A 6,220-nucleotide genomic window follows, 5' to 3' on the forward strand; every position below is an offset into this window, starting at 1 on the left:
TAATTATAGTACAGAATGGTAAGTGCTATGCTAGAGATAAACCTAGGGTCCTTCAAAGGGCTTGTTTTTACTTGATTCCTCTCACCTCTCCAGACTGTTTAAAAACTGTAATAGATCTTAGTGGGGTCTGGAGAAAAGAAGCAGTTTGCCTGAGGCCAAGCCCATAGCTAGCCAGTAATAAGCTAGAACTAGAATCTGAGTTGTCATACTCACTGTCTCTTTCAGCTATGTTCTTAGCTCCATCAGCACTGACCTCAGTTTTCCTCCCTTGTCCTGAATTCTTACCCTTCTAAGAGGTGCCTCTCGCCTTACTCCCCGCACCACCATCTTTCCAAGCTTCTGTTTTTATTACCTTGTTTCACAGTTACTATTGCAGTGGAAGTAGGAAGACCTGCGAGTCTTTTTTTTTTTTTTTTTAATATTTATTTATTTATTTGGCTGTACTGGGTCTTAGTTGTCCCACGCGGGATCTTCGTTGCCCCGTGTGGGATCTTCGTTGCCATGTGCAGGGTCTTTAGTTGTGGCATGCGGGATCATTAGTTGCGACATGAGGTATCTTTTGGTTGCGGCAGGCAGGGTCTTTAGTTGCGGCATGTGGGGTCTTTAGTTGCGGCATGCGAACCCTTAGTTGCGGCATGTGGGATCTAGTTTCCTGACCAGGGATGGAACGTGGGCCCCCTGCATTGGGAATGTGGGCCCCCTGCATTGGGAGTGTGGAGTCTTAGCCACTAGACCACCAGGGAAGTCCAAGACCTGGGAGTCTTGGTAGGTAGAAGTTTGTTGAGGTAGAAGAACAGTTCTTAGCGTTGGCTGCACGTTAGGATTGCTTACAGAGCTTTTGTAAAACACTGGTACGTAAAATTCTGATTTTTACTCTAATGTTTGTTTGTTATTGAATATATCTAAAGTACACAAAATTTTCAGTAAAATACTCAGTGAATTTTTATATGTGTAAATAGTCATGTGAAGACTACTCACAGGGATTTACCTGGTGGTGCAGTGGTTAAGAATACACCTGCCAATGCAGGGGACACGGGTTCAATCCTTGGCCTGGGAAGATCCCACATGCGGTGGAGCAACTAAGCCTGTGTGCTGCAACTACTGAGCCTGCATTTTAGAGCCTGCGAGCCACAACTGCTGAGCCTGCATGCCACAACTGCTGAAGCCCGCATGCCCTAGAGCCCACGTGCCTCATCTACTGAGCCCACGTCCCCCAACTACTGAAGCCCGCGTGCTCTAGGGCCTGTGTGCCGCAACTACTGAGCTCATGTGCCGCAGCTACTGAAGCCCTTGCACCTAGAGCCCGTGTTCTGCAACAAGAGAAGCCGCTGCAATGAGAAGCCTGTGCACCACAACAAAGAGTAGCCCCGCTCACCGCAACTAGAGGAAGCCTGTGCGCAGCAATGAAGACCCAACGCAGCCAAAAAAAAATAACAAAAAACAAAAGACTACTCACATCAAGATATGCTCTGGATCAAAATATAGAAGATTTCCAGAACTCCAGAAGGCTGCCTGATGCCTCTTCCTCATCAGTTACTGGCTGCCCAAGTAGTCACTTATGCTGACTCCTATTTCCATTGATTAGCTTTGTCTATTCTTGAGTTTCATATAAGTAGAATCAGATAGCATGCACTCTTTTTGGGTCTGGATTTTTTTGCTCAGTATCATATCTGGTATTCATCCATGTTGCATTCATTCATCTAGTATGTAATAGCTCATTGTTTGGATGTACCACAATTATTTATTTATTCTACTGTTACGGGACTTTTGGGACAGTTTTGGCTATATGACAAAGCTGCCATGAACATTCTTAGTCTTGTACATGTCTTTTTGGTAGACAGGCACTCATTTCTGTTGGATATATACCTAGGAATAGGATTGCTGGATCATATGCTCAGCTTTGGTAGAAGCTGATAAAGAGTTTTATAGTTGTACCTAGGTGTCAGCATTAAAAAAAGTATTTTTTTATTATGAAAATTTCAAACATTCGCAAAGCTGGAGAGGCTAATACAGTGAACCTGTATGTATCTGTCTAGATTCAATAATTTTCAAGATTTTGCTACATTTGCTTCATTTGTTGAAGAACTTTAAAGCAAATCCCAGATATCATGTAATTTTACCCCACATACTTTAATACGCATCTTTAAATATGGACATTTTCTCACATAACCGTGCCATTATGAAATTTAATGATGTTAACAAATCCTTAATATCTAAGTCCTAGGTCATAATCAAATTCCCTTGATTGTCTCAAAAATGTCTTTGAAGTTAGTTTGTTAGAATAAGGATCCACCCAGAGTCCACACATTAAGTTATGTTTCTTAAGTTTCTTTACATCTAGAGTGGTCCCTCTTCCCGTGCTCCCCCATCCCTTGCCTTTTTCGAATCATTGACCTCTTACAGAAATTGAGTCAGTTATCAGACAGTAGTGATAGTTTTGCAAGGTCCCCAGGTTTTTCTAATATTTAGCCAGAGTTGAAAACCCCTCAGATAGCGTATTATCTCAGGACTATTCATAAAGAGAGGGTGAAGGGTAGGGGGTAGAATATAAATATTGTGTGGGTGATTGAAGTTATCATGACAGATTAGAGCATGGACATCTTATACAATAGAAGTGGGATGTGGCAGTAGCAATGGTGATGTACCTCAAGGAAGAGTGTGGGAACTAGTTACTGAGTTTGCATTTGTCTATCCTCATTTCACTTTATTGTGTGAATCTTCTTGTTTAGTAGGAACTTCAAAGATTGATTCTCTAACCGAAGAATCAGAGACTCTGACAAGAAAAAGCAGATATGATTTCTTCCCTGTTGAAGTTCTTTTCTTGTGGAACTGTAGACCATGAGATTTTCTTTTTTAATTAGCTGAACAAAACTGGAAATTAGAAAATAGGTCATTCATACCAATTGAGATACTTGAGGCATAATGAAAGAAAACTGTAAGTGATTAAAAAATTAAGTTTGTACACAGCATAGGGAGGAAATGTTAAAATACCTATACTGGCCAAAGGCTGGTGTGTCCTAAGGGTGGCCACAATAAAGTACAACAGGTGATAGTTTCCTACACGAGGAAGCCCTAGGGCGGTTCCTCCTACTTGGTGCCAAGTACCTTCTAGCAATTAGCCATCGTATCACTCGATTCTCTTCACCTACTAGGGCCAAATTGTCCAAGTAATCTTATTTTAACTAACTTATCAGATGTGGGTGCTCAACAGAGTTTTTGTGGGAAAGTGATAATGTAGGTCACTGGCATGGATTGAAATGGTATATTCGGTTCAGGAAACCTAGGGAAGGTCAGAGCATAGGATTTGAAGTGTTGTGGGATCGTAGATCGTCGGATCTTAGAAGGGCCCTTGGGTTCTTGGATTTTGCCCATCCCTCCCTGCAAGAAGGCTTTTTGTTATAGAGAATTTCAAATTTAAACGAAAGGAAACTTCATAACGAACTCCCACGTACCCATACACAATTGCAGCAGTTATAAACTATGGCTGATGTTGTTTCATCTATACCCTCATTCACTTAACCCCATCTGTATTATTATTATTAATTAATTAATTAATTTATTTATTTTTGGCTGTGTTGGGTCTTCGTTTCTGTGCGAGGGCTTTCTCCAGTTGCGGCGAGCGGCGGGCACTCTTCATCGCGATGCACGGACCTCTCACTATCGCGGCCTCTCTTGTTGCGGAGCACAGGCTCCAGACGCGCAGGCTCAGCAGTTGTGGCTCACGGGCCCAGTTGCTCCACGGCATGTGAGATCTTCCCAGACCAGGGCTCGAACCCGTGTCCCCTGCATTGGCAGGCAGATTCTCAACCACTGTGCCACCAGGGAAGCCCTCCTGTATTATTTTGAAGCAAATTCCAGACGTATCATCTGTAAGCATTTTGGTATGTATCTTTAAGAGTTAACAGCTTTTTAAATTTAAAAAAACCCACAACATCACATCAAAAATTTCACAGGAGGGACTTGCTCACCTCCAGTGTGCCTGGGGAAGGACCAGCTTCAGAGTTCTCTCAGTGGTCATTGGTAAGATTCAGTTCCTCCAGGACATGGGAGTGAGGCCCTCAGTTCCTTGCCGGTTGGTGGGTGGAGGCCACCTTCAGTTCCTTGCCACATGGACCTCTCCAGCATAGCAGCTAGCTTCATCAAAGCAAGCAAGAGGTGGCGAGAGCAAGAGAGAGGCAACAAGAAAAAACTCAGTCTTTTCTACCTAATCTCAGAAGTGACATCTCATAACTCTTGCCATATATTCTCTTCATTAGAAGTAAGTCATTAGGTCCAGCCCACACTCAAGGGAGGAGCCCCCATAGAACGTGGATACTAGGAGGTGGACATCCCTGGGAGCCGTTTTAGAAGATCCCCCCTGCCACACTCCCTGAGATGAGCTTAGAGTCCAGGTCTGGCTAGCTGTCAACATATTTGCCTTTTTACCACATTATTGATGTCACTGGGGAGAAAAGGGCCTTTAACGCCTGCATTCCATTTGCCTCTATCCGTGTAATAACTGTTATACAGTTTCCTGTGACAGTCTGATAAATGTCATGTTTATATATGTCAGTAACCAGAGGCAGTTGTTAAAAATCGTAGGTAGGATAGGTTGATTGGCTCTGAGCTTTTTTTACCTTGATCAAGAAATGAACCAGTCACCAGTCCTTAAAAAAATATAGACTATGTGTTTCACATTTTGCCAGGCCTATGGAGCTACAAAAGGAATATAAAAGGATAAGAAGATAGTCTATAATTATTGTGTGGTATGGACAATAAGTGCAAAAAATGAGAAATCAGCAATAAATCAATTCAGCCAGTACTTTTTGAGGACTTTCTGTGTACAAAGCTCCGTGTTAAGTGCTGTGGGAAATATAAAACTCATTTAAGACAACCTTCTGCTCTCTCCTTAGGAGATAATATAAGATAAAGCTATGATGCAAAGTAGAGTGGAAATTGCTCAAGTAGGGAGACAAAGTGCTTTGAGAGTATAGGATAGAGAGGCTTAGAATGTCCAAGCCAAAAGGGCCCTTAGAGATCATCAGGTGTCATGGTCTTTACCGTTTTGGGGACATGGAGCCACTTAGCCAGAGAAGTTCAAGAAACCTTGCTAAGATAAGGGAATCAAGTGGAATTAGAATATAAATTTTTCAGCTGCCAGGGACAGAGGGACTTGGGTTGGAAATAGGTAGCCTTGGGTCATAGTATAGAGTACTCCAGAGCTGGGGACTTTTTCAGTCAAACTTACACCTAAACTGGCCAAACGTAGACTGTGTAACTGCTTTGTATACCTATAATATAACAATAACCATGTTTTATAGTGTGCAGAGTACTTTCACGTACATTATTTCATTTGATCCTTTCAGTCTTGTAGTGAAGACAGATTGTTATTTTTGTCTTACAAATGAAGAAACTTTGAGTAAGAGTTTCTCTGAGTAAGAGAATTAGAATAATCCTACAAGGGTCCAGAACTAATAAATTGGAGAGTCAAGACTAGAACTCAGGACTCCATTGCCCTTTGTACAGCCCAGTATGTGTGTGAGTATAAGTGCTGTTTTGCTTTTTTTAATACTGAAGACATTGACTTGAGACTTGTTGGCAAGCATGACTTACTAAAAGAGCATGATACAGAGACACAGCCTTAGCTGCAAAGAAGGAACTTGGAGGGGGACCCAGGAGAACCTGGCAGGGAGCCTGACTGTTTGTGGACTCCTCCCTGCCCTTTCAGATGCTGCTTGGTTACACCTCTGGCCCCACCCATCCACCTCTCTTAGTACTTCTTTAAAACTCTTTCGGTTGGAACTGGGCAAGTTAATTTCTCAAGGTTCCTCTCCTTTTCCTGGTACAACATAGACAGAGGGAAAAAAGACACTAAATAAACTTGTGCAGAGGATGTAAGGCTTAATCAGAATGGTAATGAGAAGAGAATTGAATTAACATTTATAGGATGTGTTTTATGCTAGGCCTTATGTGCTTAGGCACGTAATGTATATTTTCATATAGCCCTTGCAACACCCCCATGAAGTTTAGATACTATAATCTCTATATCCACTTGAAAACACTGAGATTGTGAAGTTTAGTCACCTAACCTGATTATGTGACTGAATTATAGTGGGAACCCAGCTTCTCTCACTCCCAAGACCGTTGCCATTATAGTGTGTTGCCTGGGAAGCAGGCAGGGTGGACAGGGAGTGTGGAATGGAGACAAAGGGAAGTGCTCTAGGGGCTATAAAATGGAAAA

This window comes from Leucopleurus acutus (genome assembly GCF_964270905.1).
Source record: "Leucopleurus acutus genome assembly, chromosome: 2".
Taxonomy (NCBI): Eukaryota; Metazoa; Chordata; class Mammalia; order Artiodactyla; family Delphinidae; genus Leucopleurus; species Leucopleurus acutus.